Raw genomic sequence first — 14328 nt, 5'->3', positions numbered from 1 at the left:
TAAGTATTTAGTGTTAGCCTCTCACACCCTCACCTATGGTAAAGATCCCCCATTAGATTTGTATAGACATAAAAGCTGAAGTGTGTGTATGCATGTATGTATATATTCACAAATATTTATAAATATGCATCTCACAGTCTCATTTGCTGCTACTGTCAGCAAATAGGGATGGGTACATCAACCATCGATAGGAAAACCTTTCTCAGCAACAACCTTTCCCTGTCTTTAAGTGGTGAAATGTGACTTTTGGAACTGGTTATTTGCAGGTCTGCTGGAAATAAGCAAAATGTTGCTTTGTTAGAACTTGGAGCCCTCTTTGGAATTCTTAAAAAAAAAACCAAAAAACACTTGACACAAGTTTCTAAGTAATAGCACTGGGATTTGTTGTCTGCTTGAATCCATCTTACAGCTTGTTCAGCTAAACCTACAGGATTTCTGTCCTCTGTAGGCTCCTGAGTAGGCTACGTGTGCAGTGGTGGCTCCTTGAATTGTTTTTTTTTTTTTTAAATAAGTAAAATTTACATATTCGGTAGTCCAGGAAAATGAAAATTTCTGTAAAACTGGATAAATTTTACTGGTGGTGTTTGTTGGTCGTTTTTTTTTTTTTTAATAGGAAGTTCAGCACTCTTGCACAAGACACGAGAGTACTGAGTCACATCAAGGTCTGTGTAGCCCAAAGTTGTGTCTCCAGCGAGGGCCAAAAGTTGGTGCCTGGGGAGGAATAGAAGAACAAGGCATGTAACGGTTTTTCCCTTGAGTGGTTTTTGAGCCTCCAAATATGTGCTACTCAAACTTTTGGAATGCTGATTGTACTTTAAACATAGAAAATCATAATTATCTGAAGCTTTTGGATAAACAGGATAGTTGTGAGAGCAGAATTCCTTTCTCTGCTGACCCAAATAACATATTCAGTTAATGCCAAGGATGTTTTCTCAGGAAAAATGAGTTATTTATTTATATATATGTATATTTAGGAATTGTTCAGGAATGACTTTTTTTTTTTTTTATTTATTAAAAACAAAACAAAAAAAAATCCAAAGTAGGAAGAGCAATTTGAGAAGTTTAAAGAGAAACACGATTTTGTTGCTGAATTTCCCAAATCCTCAATGTGAAGAGGAAGACAGGTCAAGACAGGTCATGTCTGGGGACAGATGAAATAAGCTGTTTTCTATTTTGGGAAATTCAGGAAGAGATGTGGGAGCTGTTTGAGCTTCAGAGTATCTAACTGATAACTCTGAAGAGACAACAAAGTTTTTTTGTCCTCTTCGGTGATACTCAATTCACACCCCCTGGCAAAAGCTATTGCCTCCGTTTTAAGTGCTTCTCTGGGCATGTCTGCTAACATAGTTGTGAACTCTGTCTGCAGTTAGACAAATTTAAAGATAGCCTTTGAAATTTAAAGAAGGTGATGTGCTAGGGGAGAGGTGTCTTCACAGCCTTTCTGGAAATAATGTATGAAGAACTATTTCTAGTTGTCAGTAGCACCTTTGACAGATGCATTTGGATAATACTTTTGTCTTGCTCTGTCTTATGAGCATCAAAAGGTTCTTAGTCAAGAACTGTACTTCCATTTTTTTATTTCTGGAAGTAAAGGCAAGAGGAAACTATTAATGATTCTCATTCTGGACTCAAATTCAGACCTAACTTGTTCTCTGTCTTATCTGCAAAAGATCGCAGGCTTGAAAAATCAGTATTAAAACGCTTGGTATAAATAAAGCTTATAGTTCATTTAATAATAGGAGGAACTAATTCAATCTCATTTGAGTATATGGCAAAATAAGTGTCTGCAGAGGTTTAATAAAGCAGTCATCCAGAAACAGAGATGATGAATTCTCAGCAATAATAATCAAATTATCAGTCTGATGTAGTATCTCGCAAGACACTACCTACGCACAGAGAACCTCTGGACATGTTGCCCCAATCTGGCAATTTTAGCGTGATACATCTTCAAACCATTTAAACATTTTCTGCTTTCTTCAATCTGTGGTATAAAACAGCTCCCACCCATTTGACATTGTAGACTAAATGATTCAGATCTACTGGCTCTTGGTTGTGGAAAAATCTGCCTGGAGGTCAGTCGTGGTTCATCCCACAAGCAGCCACCCTTTTTTTCACTCTACTTAACTTCATCCTGTGTTTTTAAATGGACACAGTATCCTTCATTTCAGCTGTGATTGATTAAAGGTCTTTGCAAAGTATAAGCACTTCTGTATGTTCTGTGCATGCAGTAGGCTGTTGGTGGAAATTTGCTGGCCCCTGCTCCATCCAAACTTTGTTTTTTGTAGAAGAGATGACTGCAACTCGAAGGCCAGAACTGGGAAATACTGATGAGAAAGAACCTAGGGGAGGCTGTCACTGCCACGCTGGTGGTAAGGCTGGGAGAGCAGCAAATTGTTCCAGCACAGAGATGGCTTTGGTAGCATCAGAGCAGCTCTACTACTGGGTCCACAAAAGTCTTTTCTGAAATTGGAAAAGCGATTCTCGCTGCCCCCGTCTCCTGTATACAACAGTCATACTTTAGCAATCAGGACTTTTCGATTTATTTTCTGCTTTACGAGGCCACATGACATCTTTTGGATTAATTAAGCATGGACCATAGTGTATCTGGGAATGAATGATGATCCACATTTTTTTCTTCTTATATATATATTTTTTTAAATTATTAATTTTCTTTTTTCCTTGTACTAAACGGTTTGGGGCTTTGGGGGGGCTTTGATTCTTTAGTTTTTTAGCAGAAGTACCTTTTGCCTTTTAACAACTGTCTGAAATATGTTCCTTTAAGAACCTCCTGCATGGTATGTATTTGCAGTTTGTAAACACAATATGTCAAAGAATGATTTGATTCGGTGGTGAGGCAGCCAGCTATTTGCATGTCATGAGGTCTAAGGGAAACAAACTGACCCTCAGCCTTCCTCTGTCCAGCCAAATTCTGATGGGACCCTCAAATAGCTCTGGCAAAGTGTTCTGTTTCTTTTGGACTTGATGAATGCTTGTTTCTGCAAAGACGCATAATTGTTTCTTCCTTTATTTTGCTGCAAAAGTTAGCAGGAGAAGCAGCTTAAAACCATATGTGAGTATTGAGGCTCTTTTCCATAATTCCTTTATCTGATAATGTTTAAATGTGGTTGTATACGAGGTACCTAATTTAGCATTTTGAGCAAGTAAGCAGGGACTTCTTTCTTCACACATAAAACTGCTAATTAAATTAGATCCAGAATTCTACACATATACCAATTTGTTTTTAATTTTGTGTATGAGAAGAAATGCCACACTTTATTTGGATGCAATTGTTTTCATTTTATTAATTGGCTCACTCATTAATTTACAGGAAGATTGTTCGGGGTTTCCTTTGTAATGAGATGAGAATTAATTTTGTTTACTTCAAAGAAGAAGCCAACAAAAAAAAAGTGTATCCTGTTTGCTATGACATTTGAATCACTGTTTTTATCTCTTAGCAACCTTTCATAGCTATTTGCTATCGCAAGAAAACTTTCTAAATAGTGTATTTTCTGAAAAGGTAAGTCACTTGTTTCTAGGATAACTAATTTTAACACCTAATGTGAATTGTTCTTGCTGTTTTTTTGAAGTAAAACCAGTTTCCAAACTGGTGTTTCTAGCACTATTTTGACTTGTTATAAAAATCAAGTATCATCCCCAAATTCTCTCTCCATAAGACACTTTGTTTTAGCTATCACATGTTTAAGATCATAATTTTGGTTTAGAATTTGAAGGGAAAGAGCAGTATTGAAAGGATATACTACTGTTTACTGAAATGGTGCTGGAAATGTTTGCCTATATTGCAGAATTAAAAAGAGAAGTATGGGTAATTACGGAAATATTTCTTACGTTAAAGTCTATATGTATTAATTGTACTGCTACCTGATTTCATAATGACAGTCTTTTTGATAATGAGGTTGCAATTCAATTTGGACAAAAGTATCAAATATAGTTTCTATTTCAATAATATGAATGTTTGAAATTTTTTTAATTATCCCTGTTTTCAAAAGATCTGCTTTTATATCTGGACCTGGGCACAGAGTCTCTCACATTTAGAAAAACAGTTTCAGATGCCTTTTTTTGTTTGTGGTTAATATTTTCACCTGTATTTTTCTTCCATTTGTGTAGTGAGTTGACATTTGTAGAGTATTTCAGCAGAACAGGCTGTAACGGATTTCACATATTAACATTTCAACAGATTGTTGATGCTCTTGCCATGTAATTTTATCGCAGTTTCAGAAAAGTCAGTTTGATTTGAAGTTGTCTAATTGGTAGCAACTTAAGATGGCATACTAACCTTCCTGTAAGATCAGAGCAAAATGGAGTCAAAAGCTGCTTGAAAGAGATTCTGATTAGTTGTGATCTGTGGTATCTCCAGGTTATTTGCAGGATGTCATCTTTTATGAAGTGTTTGGTTTTGGTTGACTTGGTAAGACATATATTCCATGGGCTTTATACCAATACACTCAGATTGCTTTATGTTCTTTTTCTGAGTTTGTTTCTCAAAAAAAAACCAACCAAACAAACAAACAAACAAACAAAAAAAAACCAAACAAAACCAAAAGTTTAAAACTTTCAGTATTACCTAACCATGGCAGACAGAAAGAAATGTGAAAATGTTAACCAGTATGCTTTCAAATGACAAGCCCAAAATCAGAGGGTGAAATTCTGACCCTGTTTGAATGAGCAGCCCTCTTGATGATAAAACAAGCTCTAGAGCAGGGGTGTCAAACGCATTTTCACCAGGGGCTGCATCAGCCCTGCAGTTGCCTTGAAAGGGCTGAATGTAATTTTGGGACTGTATAAATGTAGGAGCAGTTGCGTTTATACAGACCTAAAATTCCATTTGGCCCTTTCAAGGCAAGCACAAGGCTGACGCAACCCCCGGTGAAAATGAGTTTGATGCCCCTGCCCTAGATGTTCTTCAGGCTTTTAGATCACCTGGGTAATAAAACTGACCTGAGTTTTTCTGCACGCTTCTCTGCCAGCTAAGGGTAAGATGATGTCTTATGACTAATTCTAGTGTGCTTGTAAAATTAATAATTTCCAGTTTTACTGTTTGATTAAAGTCTGTAGAGCCCCAGTTTTGGAAGATGGTGTTGCAAAATGCTGCTGATGGTCTGCTTAGGCTCCTGCAGCCAATTTCATTCTTCTGGGATCAGGGCACACACCTCTAGTGAGAAAGGAGGTTGTGAACTCCTTATTTCATACATTTGTATTTTCCCATAAGATAGAAGTGGAATGAAATAAGGATGGTTTTGTAGAAACATGCAAACATTACTCCAAAAACACTGAGCTGATGTATTAAAAATAAGTTAATAAAATTTTATAGCAGAGATACAGTGAGGGACAGGACTGATACAAAGGCTAACTAATCTCCCTTGATTGCCTCTAAAATGATGGTTAAGTTGCTGCTGGAGAGGAATTTATCTCTCTCTTTTAACTATAAAAGTTGCCTTGTTCACTAGCCTCAGTAGGCCTAGCTTAGATTTTGTGAATATCGCCATTCTTCTCTGGTTCTGTACAGTATACACCAGCTACCATCCCTTCTTGTTCCCCTTTCCTAGATTAAGAGTTTCCTTTGATTCTACTTCATTCATGCCAGTAGGTTAGTTTTTTTCTCAAACTTGGTTGCCTTTGAGTTTGAATTTTTCTAAATCCATATATGAGGACTGGTAAATTCTCGCACTCTCAGCATGTTATGGATATGATCAGGTTGCCCTGGTTCCTCACCGGCCTCACACTTCATAATTCAAAAAAATATTAATAACGTGTCTTTGTGCTGAGACAACAGAATTGATAGAAATAATAACCTAGTGAAGGAGCATGGTGTAGCTGTCGACAGAGCACACACACACACACACACAAAGGAGACCAGAATTCGGTGTAGAGTGACCTCCATCAAGTTGTTCCATGCCTCAGCTCCCTATCTGTAAACCGAGTTGGTTACATTAGGGAGAAAAAAAAATGAGCTCAAAACCGCGTTATCCAAAACTGTCTGGGAACAACCCAAATTCACTGGAAAATCCTTCATAATTAGGAACTCTCTCAACCACTGTGGCCCTGAGAGGTTTGACACGAAACTGGAAAAATTCCACCCAGAACATTTTGCTTAAGAATATTAATCATAACCTCAGAGGCATTAAGGACAATTGCGAAGTTCACAACTGGAACGTTTTATTGCTTCAGCTAATTTTGGAAGTGCTTCTTACCTCTGACACTGGAAGCTGATAACCCAGCAACCTTTGTACGGTTCTTTTAACCATCCCGGGCCAGTGCCGTGGACACAGCCTGATGAGAAGACCCATCTAATGGCAAAGGCATTGTGACTGGCTTCTTCCCACTCCTCCAGGTTTGCTCTCTGACCTTGAGCAAGTCAATTACTTTGCTTCGATGATTGTTAACCTTTTCTGTAGACAATCATCTCACAACTGGGTTTTACTTTATTACTGTTGTTAGAAAAGCATTCTGAAACCTTTGAAAGGAAGGCTGTAAAATACTTCAGAGTAGGAGGTTATAGTTCTATTTATCAAAACCCAGAACAGTATTAGGCTGTAAATCTATTTATCAGGAGCCCAGCCTTCCTCAAGTGAGCTCTTCAAGTTTTGGATTCAGCTACATCGTGAGTCATTTATGTATTATAACATGCAAAATTGTGGCATAATTAGAGTTCTGTGAGTCTGGGATTTGCATGGGGGAAAAAAAGGAAAGACATTAGAGGAAAAACTGTTTCATGCTGATCTTCTAATTGTCAATCTTTGTTTAGTTTGGTGATTGAAAACTGAAGACTGCAGAGAAACATTTCAAATTAAAAACTCAAAATATTTTTTTAACATAGTAGCACAATGCTTAATTTGTTTAATCATTTGGTTAGACTTTTTACTGAAAATATTTACCAAATTTAACATAAATTAGCAAAAAGGACTTAAATTGTATTTGTTCCTTAAAGTAGTTTCCGCTGCTGCTTACCACTTTCCTCCTGCTCAGACTGACTTTATCCCCCACAGTTGATCAGAGTTGAGGCCTCTGAGCATCATCCTGTACTGAAACCAGTCAATTCAGTTCTTCATTTGCAATATTGGTTGCTACATGTCAGGCTTCACCTTGTCACTTCAATAGACTTTACAGGTTTCAGTGGACTCATTGTTCCACAATATCCCTGAGTTAAATGGCATGTTCTTAAAATGTTCAAAATCTTAGAAAGGAATTTTTTTATTCTTTCCAAATTTCTTCCAGAACTTCAATATTTTACTGATGGTTTTTAATTGTCTGAGAAAAATGTTTACTGTCTTGAACGTTCAGATAAACATTACCCTTACATTTCTTTCAGTCAGAATAGGGCAATTCTACACTGGAACCAACTTTTAGATAGCCTGTATTTATAATAATTGAAGAAATCCACTCTGAAAGCCAAAGTACGAAAACCAAAAAAAAGGACCTTTTCACATGCCAGGACATTACAAAAATCCCAACAGAGCAGTCACTGAAGGGTCAGTAACCTCACATCATAATAAAGACAGAATACCATGACCTACTCATTGCAGGGTCTAATTTTAAATCATAGCCACTTTTAGGAAGATGGACTCCACTAAAATAGAAAGAAATATGTTTAATGTCTGGCACAGAGATTTTAAGGCTTAAGGGAAATGTTAGGATACCCAGTCACATAATTGTTCAGCAGACCTTATCTCCTAAGTAGGCAGAACAGGTAAAATAAGAGGCACAAAGATTTCAAGTGTATGTCAAAGGTCACTGGTAGGACATGAACAGAACCCAGGGCTGAGTCTCTTTAAAGACTGGTCGGTGTTGCTGCTCACTGGATATGAAGATTGAAGTTAAAACACAGTTGATGCCATGATATACTCTTGTCTTGTTTGACAAGACATTATCTACAAAACTTCTCAAGATGTCTTCAATAAAAGGGGGTCTTTTTCTGATTAATGGATGATGCACAAAGCCACTAATTTAAAGAAAAGGGTTCTCTTCTAGAACTGAGTTTTTACATTGTGAGTCATATGTCCTTTTGCTGTGTTGGAATTAAATGTGCTGGTTTACTATCAGTGGTTAATATAGGACACATCATAAAAGAATGTATATATCTGAATATTTTCTCTTTTTTCCCCCCAGCCCAAAGAGCAGCAACCTGGCTTTGATGCATCCATGTAGTTTAACTGATAAGGTTTTCCAGCTTTATAGCATGTTTAAAACAAATACAGGGCAGAGAATAAAAGGAAAAAATCACTCTGCTGTAATTCTGCATCTTTGGTGAAACACACGCACACGGATGTATTGTACAAGTTTATTACCGCCACCTTGGTGCAGATGTTGAGACTCCTTAAATGAACTGTGCCTAGCGTTCCCCAGTAGATATGAGGACACCAGCCCTAATATGCAGAGTTAAAAACCTATTCCAGACAATATAAAATCATCAAATTTGACATCCATGAATTCAGTGAAATTATTCAGCTGCATTAATTAGCATACACATGCAAATGTTGCTGGGGTCCTGTTCTAAGAGAAGACAAAGGCGGCATTCGTGTAACACTTAGAGGGAAGCAGCAGGATGTTCATTAAGTCTGTTTAAGAACACCCACAGTGTATTTTCATGTTGGTCGTTTGTTATGTGCTTCCCTGGAAACCTTTCTTGCCCTCTGTCTGAATTATAATATATAACCAGTTCATTACTGTAAAAGTAGTAGAATACAAAGAGTATCGCATCTTTCTGGTTTTCTCCACCAGATTAGACCTTTCATTGTCTATTCACCTAGCAGATGCAATATATGTGCATGTATTTTAATAATGCTGTGTGGATCCCTGTATTTCAAAGACATTGCAATTGCAGGGGATTGTTACTGCTAGTTCTTGTAATGATGCCTACTATGTTAATTGTCAGTAAAAGTCCAGACTGTGTAGATAGCCCTTGCTTTGAGATCAGGCTGTTATTGCCTCTACACAGTGTTTCTGCCCCATTCCTTCTCTATTTGAACCTGCCCCTTGGGACTGCCCATCTTGAAGCCTCCTTTCCCTTGGGAGCATCCATGGAGGCACATCATGGAGTTCCTCTCTGAGGAGAGGAGACTGCCCCAAGAAAGGTCACCTAAACAGCTCACGTATAATGTGAGGAGAGGGTCATATATGCTATGTTTGCAGTTGCCAGCATTTCTTAGACTGTGCACAGCAGTGGCCTCACAAACTGTGATTCCTGTGGGCATAATAAGCAGTCCAAGGCTCATCTGCAGAACCACATCATCTCCGTTTTCAGCGTAAAGTTTGATAAGAAGATGACAGCCAAGACTGGTGGAGCTCTGCAAGCAGCAAAACTGACCGGTCATCGTGCATAAAAATCTAAATCCCTGGGAACAATAACTGAGGTAGGGATCTCTCATAACAATACTCTTTGCAGTAGCCTTTGCATTTCCTAAGCTGTAATGCCACCTAGCTCACAACAACCCTTCAACAGAGCTGAGATCAGGCATCATTAGATTTGTTTCATTTTGATAAGGTGTCATCTTTTTATTACAAAAGTGCCGCAGCTCGGTTTATTTTTTCCTCAGAAAACTAGGTCAGGCTGGCACAGTGCGGTTGGGAGAGGAAAGGAAAAGTGTGTGCCACTGCAGCAGATGCTTTGTTGCCTCTTGGGGGTTTTAGGTTTGGTTTTGGGGGAAGGAGGTCTTTTTTTTTTTTTTTAATAGGGTAATGAAAATCCTTTGTACTTTTAGCTTGCTGCCAACATTGCTGCTGCTGCTCATCTTTTTATTATTACTCATTTTATTTCTTAAAGCAGTTCTAAAGTGGGTCACAGGCTTTTAAAGAACCCAGCTAGAAGAAGTTGTACTGTGTAGTCAGTTGTAGTTATTTATTTTAAAGGATTTTATTTCATGTGATGTACCCATTCTTATGTGACACAGTGCTCTTCATCCACCTTTCTCTGTCTGAAATAAAATGTAAGGGTGGAGGAAATCCAGTCTCTGTAGTTGATGCATCTGCAAAGACAATAAATGACCCATTTTTTTATTAAGATCTTAAAAATTGCAGTCAGCATCAGCACTGCTTATTGAAGCTCTGTTACCTCTTGTTGGCGGCGAGGCTGTTTCATTTCACGGCATGTGAGCACTTCATTCCCTGCTGTATCACAGGTGTCGTTTCCGATTCCTGCTGTTTCCCCCAGGAAAGTTTCCAGTCCCAAAGGCAGGCTTGTGTCGCTCCTGGTAGATGTGCTCCTGCCTGGTGGTGTTGGTGTATTTCTAAGATGCTGCTGTTTCCTTGTGGCCTTCTGCCCAGGTGTGCAGGGATTTTGACTTCAGTGCATCGTATAGAGGGGAATCAGGAGGCAGGTGTTAGATGTGAAGATGCTCTTGTAGCAGAGATTACTCAGAAGTACTGCTCTGATTTGCACACTGGGGATGAACTTACAGATGAAAGTCTCAGATTGGGACTTCAGCAAATGCCTTCATTTATAACTTTCAATTTCTTTTTATTTGAGCACTTTTTGAAGTATTTTCCATGATTAGGGGGTTGTAGGTGAAGGTGGAGACGGGAAAGAGGACTGGAAAAAAACAGACAGAAAGGGTAGTGGCAAAGACTTTGTATTCAGTGCCAGAGATCAGCTGGGACCTCAGTGATCAATTCCCATCTTGACCAGTTCAGCCCCAAATATATAATGTGGTTTTTTTTCTCTTTCAAAGAGATTTAGTACTTGCTGGGTTGTAGGTTGATAGGAGGAAGATATTAATATTTCCATGCAAGTACCATATGTTATTCCATACATTCCCAGCATTTTAATTGAAGAAACTGTAACCCAGGATAACTGTCCTGTTGCTACCAAATTTTTTCTCTCAAAATGAGATCACCCTAACTCAGATTCACATCTTTTTCCTAGAATAAAATGTAGTTAGCTAAAAAATTGCTTCTTCAAATGAAAGTTTTACTTTACATCAGCGTTATATCAAAAATGAAATTGAAGTTTTTACTAGAAATTTTTCAGTTGAGAATTCATGATGCATTTTAGATCAATATTTTTCAGTCAAATTTCAGTTTTTTGAATCGTACTTCTCTAAAGCAAACTCACATTTTCCATGAAGTGTTTTTGTGTTAACAAATATTTTCTACTAAAGTACCTCAACATTTTAAAAATAAAAATGTTAGAATATTTTGGATCAAGCTTAGTGCAAAACTCCTTTTTCTTTCAGAAATACTCTGATGCAATAACTTTTATATTAATGTTGGAAGTTTGTAAATGCTTAAGTTTCAGAGCATGAATTTAATCCTCTAAAAGGGATTAGGAAGCTTTCCTCATGAGGAAAGTTCATAGTTGTTGCCTAACCATCTCTTGTAGGGTTCCTTGCATCTTTCTTAGGATGGTTTTGCCTGCTGAACTGAAAAAATATAGATATATATGGACAGTTACAGCCCTTTTCCCTCCCACAGTCTTTAAGTCATTGCAAAATAATTTTTAGATCTGCTTTTGCTGCTGAGTCCTGGTAAAGAGTATATTTAGTGTAGATGTCAGTGCCCAAAATTCTCCTTTTTTCCTCATTGTTCTGTACAGGGCAGTGGTTGAGTGGCAGAGCAGAGCCCTGCTTACGTTTCCTTCTAAGCCAAGTCATCAAAATAGCCAAGATTACTGAAGGCATCCAGACCTTTACATCTCTTCTGCAGCCTGGTCTGCAACAATTAACACCAGCTTAAAATTTAAAATGATCAGTGAGCAAAAGGAGTTTTGACTTGCACCAGCCTGCAACAACAAAAATAACAAAGTCTTCTTTACTGTGGTAAACCAGATAATTCCAGTAACTCCTTTCCATGAACAAGGGCCCAGATTTTGAACGGTACTCACATCTAAGTATCTGAATGGTTGACAAAGGACATATTGGTCATGTTCCGCACTCAATGACCACACAGAAAATAATGTGGGTCTCTCAGTTTCACACACAGCTGGGACTTGAGAATGTGGAAAGTAATTTTTTCCCTGTGGAAATACTGAATTTACTTAAACTGTTTTTTTTTTTTCTTCAACTGAAATTATCTAGAATCACTAGTTTCCTTTGCTCTTTCATCTGTAACCGAATTTGTGCAATTCCACTGGATGTATTTTAATTGAGAAGTATTTAGAAACTATATTTACCAAATTGGAAATATCAGGAAACATTGAAATTAATTATAATGAAGAACCTAATTGCTTATATCCTTTTTAAAATTCCACTTACTGTCTTTGAAAATATCTCTCAAAATTTGCGCTCCAGGGATATAGGCAGCAAAGCTGCTTCAAGCCTGTAAACTTTACAGCTGAAAGCAATAGCATTTCACATGTGTTTAAACTACACATGTCTAGCTGAGATGTGGAATCACAGTAAGTCGTCTACAGAAGACCTGTTTTCTTGTTACGGGAGTGATCCCACTCCTGCTCAAATGCTGAGGTTTTGTGGACTCTTCCACCCTCTGTCTTTTATCATTCTGCAGTGATAAACTTTCTGTGGTCCATCACAGAATGGTCGAGGTGGCATGGGACCCATGGAGGTCACCTAATCTAACCCTCTGCTTAAGCAGGGTCACCTAAAGCATGGCTGTGTCCACTTGGGGTTTGAATATCTCCAAGGATGAAGACTCCACAGCCTCTCTCTGGGAACTTGTGCTGGTGTTCAACCACTCTCACAGCTAGAGGTTTTTTTTTTCTTCTGTTTAAATGGAATGCCTTCTGTTTTAGTGTGTGCCTGTTGCATTTTCTCCTGTCAGTGGGCACCACTGAAAAGAGCCTGGCTCCCTCTTCTTCATTCTTTCCCTTCAGGTGTTTGTATACATTGATGAGAACCTCTCTGAATCTTCCTTGCTCCAGGCTGAACAGTCCCAGCTCCTTCAGCCTTTCCTCATAGGAGAGATGCTCCAGTCCCTTATCACCTCTGTGGCCTTTCGCTGGACTCTTTCTAGTAGCTCCATATCTCTCTTGTGCTGTGCATCCCAGAACTGGATCCAGCACTCCAGGTATGTCTCACCAGTGCTGAGTAGAAAGATCACTTCCCTTGATCTGCTGGCAATGGTCTTCCTAATGCCCTGTGTGGATGATGTTGGCCTTCTTACCCACAAGGGCATATTGGTGGTTCATGTCAACCTGGTGTCCACCAGTCCACCAGGACCCCCAGGTTCTTGTCTGAAAAGCTGCTTTCCATCTGGCTGGCCCCCGGCATGTGCTGATACCTGCAGTTATTTCTCCCCAGGGGCACGACTTTGCATCTCCCCTTCTTAAAATTCATGAGATCCCTGCCACCCCACTTCTGCTGGCAAGGTCACTTCGGATGGCAGCACACCCATCTGATGTATCGGTTGCTCCTCCCAGTTTTGCATCGTCTACCAATTTGCAGTAGGTGCTCTCTGTCCTATCATCCAGGTCATTAATGAAGATGTTGAACTGTATTGCTCCTGGTATCAACCCGTGGGGTACCTCACTAATGTCATTACTTTAAATTGTCTCCTTTAACATTGTACCTAAGATTCACTAATGATTTCTCATCCACATTTCAAGCTTGTGTCTGCTTGGCTTTTTAAACTTGGGCAGCTGAAGCTAATCAATTTGAAACTGTCTAAAAGTCTTATAAGTGCATAACTCACCAGCTAATTTGGGTGTACTTGATCACATGGCCGCTTTGTACCTGATGCAATCCTCAAACCTATTTTATGGTTGAATATAGAGAGTATGACTGAGAATACTCCCAGGATTTTATAGGAAAAGGTACACTAATGCACAGCTAAAATATTTCATGGCTTCATTTTATTCTATAAATTTCACTGAAGTCAGAAAGAAATGAGCACCACAATGAAGACAGGAGAAAATTCTAGCTGTACCAGACTATGTGAAAACCTGTAAAAAATGTCAGTAAGAACATTTTCAGAAAAATAAAATAAATTATCTAAGCCTTTGCATTTACCCTACCTTTTTCATGTACTGCTGCTGGTGAAGGTATTGACAGCACCCAGGAATCTGAGGAGATGAAAAGGATTTGTGTTCCTGGGTAATAGCATCGGAGAGACTTGAATTGCTTCCGAGCACAGCACAGACAGTTTGTCTCTACTTAGACATGGAGCTGCATTACTGACCAGCAATACTGCTGATCAGCCAGGTTTGTTGTGTTTGAAATAACAGGGTCAGTTATCCTGGACTGAAATCTCTGGGCACCAACATGTTACTTATATTAAATCATGAATTGTGCTCTGTAACTCTCCCGTGTTGATTAGGTTAAAAAAGAAAAGAGTCTAGGTTTAGTTCTGTAGCCAGTTAGCAACTTTTCTGCCTTCCTCTTCCAAAAAAAAAAAACCAAACAAACCCTGCATTCTGCTACT

At 38.6% G+C, this 14328-nt stretch overlaps 1 protein-coding gene across 4 annotated transcripts in view; it reads left to right on the top strand.

Moving 5' to 3' along the window:
* Positions 1–2996: 2996 nt before the first annotated feature.
* The window catches only part of FHL5 (four and a half LIM domains 5), a 29887-nt gene continuing 18555 nt past the window's right edge, over positions 2997–14328 (top strand). For 2 of the 4 annotated variants that reach the window (XM_071806738.1, XM_071806739.1), the window contains exon 1: positions 3373–3517. The gene's annotated coding sequence lies outside the window, so the exon portion shown is untranslated. Of the gene's footprint in view, positions 3071–3372; positions 3518–9259; positions 9369–14328 lie in introns of those variants that run through there. The other 2 variants (XM_071806737.1, XM_065834332.2) reach the window with 2 other exon arrangements.

The sequence above is a fragment of the Patagioenas fasciata genome, chromosome 3 (genome assembly GCF_037038585.1).
Source record: "Patagioenas fasciata isolate bPatFas1 chromosome 3, bPatFas1.hap1, whole genome shotgun sequence".
Classification (NCBI taxonomy): domain Eukaryota; kingdom Metazoa; phylum Chordata; class Aves; order Columbiformes; family Columbidae; genus Patagioenas; species Patagioenas fasciata.
The sequence above is the reverse complement of the archived record's forward strand: the minus strand, read 5'-3'. Positions and strand labels throughout refer to the sequence as shown.